At 31.4% G+C, this 3448-nt stretch overlaps 1 pseudogene; it reads right to left on the bottom strand.

Annotated features, from left to right (window-relative positions):
• Positions 1-2023: 2023 nt before the first annotated feature.
• Positions 2024-3193, bottom strand: LOC114170585 (cytosolic sulfotransferase 15 pseudogene; annotated as a pseudogene).
• Positions 3194-3448: the final 255 nt, after the last annotated feature.

The following is a 3448-nucleotide window of genomic DNA, read 5'->3' as shown; positions in this document are numbered from 1 at the left end:
TTGATAATGTTGATGTTATGGTCTCTTTCACATATCGTCATGAAATCATTTTGGTACCACATGTAAATAAATATCTTGTTTGTGATCAGTCATTGTGCAATTGTGAGAATATAATAAATAATATGCATAATCCATTAGATCCAATTTTGAAACATTTGGATAAAATAATTCCATATTAGTAATACCCTTAAGGTAACATAGTATATTTTTTTACTCCAATCCATTGTCTTCTTGTAGGTGAAGAATTATATCTTGCTTAACAAATTTACAACAAATAATGTAATATCACGTCAAGTATAATTAGCAAGATACATTAGTGTTGTTATAACACTGAGATATGGTACTTCTAGAACAAGAAGATCTTCATCATTTTCTTGAGGTCTAAGAAGGGCATTTATCAACATCTAACGATCTCACAACTATTAGATTGCATAATGGATGTGACTTGTCCGTTTAGAACATTTTACGCACCTTAATTATATAAGTCTCTTGATGTATAAAAAACACCTTTGTTTAAATACTCAATTTGTAATCTCAAACAAAATTTTTGCCTTTTCAAGATCCTTCATCTCAAATTCTTTCTTTAAGCAATCAATTGCCTTTGTGAGCTCATTAGGAGTTCCAATGATGTTTATATTATCTACATAAACAATAATTATGGCAAATTCCTTTTTTTGATCTTTTCATATAAATACAATAACAAATAGGATCATTTCTATATCGTTCTTTTAATAAGTATTCAATTAGACAATTATACCACACACATCTTGATTGCTTTAATCAATAAAAGAGCTTGTTCAATTTTATTGAATAACTCTCTTCAAAAATTGCCTTGTTGGGCAAATAAAATCCTTCAGGGATTTTGATATAAATATGATTCTTAAGAGAACTGTACAAATAGGTTGTAACATCATTCATTAGATGTAAATGCAAATCTTGTTGCGCAACTAGGATAATCAAATATTGCAATGTTGTTGCATACAATACCAGAGAATGTCTTTTCACAAATCAATATTAAGTTTTGTGAAAAACCTTGAGCAACCGATTGTACTTTGTATCTAACAATTTCATTATTTTTAATTTGATTTTTGCGCAAAAATCCATATGTACTCAACGGGTTTCACACCTTCAGGTGTTCGAACTATAGGTCCAAAAATCTTTCGTTTAGCAAGCAAATCTAATTATGCTTATTTGCATATTTTCATTTTGGCCAATCATGTCTTTGTCGACAATCTTCAATGATCATTGATTATTGATCATCATTGTCATTTATAGCATTTATCGCTATATTATATGTAAAAGTTTCGTCAATGTTGACTTCATTTTGGTTTCATATTATATGATTCATGACATAATTTATTGAGATCTCATCATTTTCAACAATTTCAAGTACCTGAGGTTCTTCTGGAACCGAATCATTAATTATGTCAAATGAATATTTTGGGATTTCCACCTTTTCGATTAGGTCATCTTGCATTTTAGCTCATTTTCTCATTCAAGAGTTTTTATCTTTGGAACCAATAGACCTACCACTCTTCAAACGTGTCTTTGGATTTAACCGGCCTACCACGCTTCAGGCGTGTTATGAATTAATATCAAATATAATCGGAGGATTAACAGTTGATATATATGATTTGATTACCCTTTCTGTTAGTAAGAACATTTGGTAATCGATTGACTAATTTTGTAAATGAATTATCCTTTAAACTTTCAATTCATATTCTTTTGTACGAGGATCAAGATAAGATAATGATAATTCATTCCAACCAATATTCTTTTCCAATTGTAACATTTGATACACACTCAGTGATATACAATCCACTTACTCATATATTTCTTTATTTTCTACAAAGATAATATCACTAGTTACTTCTTTTTGGCTTGATAAATAATTATATCAGTTAAAAACTCCAACTAGAGAATGAAGTTTGCAAAAGATAAACCTTATAGAATTCAACATAAGTAGAGACATGAAACAATAAAACCTTTATTTAACATAACATCCATTGAAATGAACATGTATGCTAACAATAACCATTTGCTTCTACAACTTATTATGAAAAACCTCAACTTTATTTAGCAAAAGGAAAAGCTACAATACGATTTGTAATAGACATTGAAACTACAATTAATAGTTTTTCCTTTGTGTAGGAGGTAACCCTAAACTAGTCAACAATTTTAAGAAATATTTTTAAATGATAAACCTAAATCACTGAGTTTTTCCGCCACAATTTTGGATAGTTTTTCAACCATTGGTGGGGAAAAATAGTTCACCCAATCTCCTTTTTCTCCTTTTCTAAAAAAGTTCTTTTTCTCAATGCGTCCTCTACCAACCACTCCAGATTTATTCACTTCCAAGTCCTTCATCTTCTCAAAACTGCAAAGCTTGATTATGCTTTCAACCTTTCCATTCTTCTCCTCTTCTTCAGTGAAAAGACAACCTAAAAACTCTCCAATTTTCCTGACATGAAAACCTGTGTTGTCCTTAAGATCCTCGTACTTCAAGAACATAACTTTGTTTGGTTTGGCCACACTTTCATTCCAAAAACCTAACATGTGACTCCACCATGGACCATAATCCACTATCCCATTACAGTACATCTCAAAAGCTTCCTCTTTTGTTACTGCAGGTAAAGAAATTGGCCTAACTTTGTTGAAGTAAGTCCATGCAGAAACAAAATTGTCAAAAGGGTTTCTACAGATGTAGATTATCTTGCAATCAGAGTCCTTGATTGAGACGGGGAGAGAAGGGAACGGAGTGTGAGTGCCAAATATTCTTGGCTCAAGAATTTGGTTTTGAATATCATGATCAACACCCCCAAAGGTAAATTCCAGAAAAGGTACAAGTTCATGAGGGTTGGAAGTGAGCAATGGATGATTCTCAAAGGATGAGAAACTTTGGTGACTGGAAATGGCAAAAGCTAAGGCTTTCATCCAGATTGTTCCTGATTTTGGAAAACTTGCAACAATAACATCATTGTCTTTTGCCTGAAAGTGTTGTTGAAAACGATGAATTGCTTCAATGTGAATTTTTGGGCACCAGAAGTTTTGGAATAGGTATAAGGGATAAGGTTGTGCCCAAGAGTTCTCTTTTTGAAGGGAGAGTGTGAGGTTTTCTCCCTCATTTTCTTGTTGCACATTTGTTGAAGCCATTGGAGTATAGCTAGAATGTGAAATAAAGTTTTGAAGTGGTTTTTGGATGAGACTTAATTGGGTCACTACCAATAGGCTTTTATAGATCAAACAATGGTTCTTGATAAAAATAAGTGTGACTAAATTGGTATTTTAAAATTGATATTTGCCCAAATTAAATTTCATATAATTTTTTTGGTAGCAAAAACCTTGATAGCTAATGTTTAGTTACCAATTTTCTTTGGTAACAAAAACCTTGGTAGCTAATGTTTAGTTACCAATTTCCTTTGGTAGCTAAAACATTAATAACTAAATT

The sequence above is a fragment of the Vigna unguiculata genome, chromosome 11 (genome assembly GCF_037176805.1).
Source record: "Vigna unguiculata cultivar grain cowpea cultivar isolate G323 ecotype 2 chromosome 11, ASM3717680v1, whole genome shotgun sequence".
NCBI classification, from domain to species: Eukaryota; Viridiplantae; Streptophyta; class Magnoliopsida; order Fabales; family Fabaceae; genus Vigna; species Vigna unguiculata.
The sequence above is the reverse complement of the archived record's forward strand: the minus strand, read 5'-3'. Positions and strand labels throughout refer to the sequence as shown.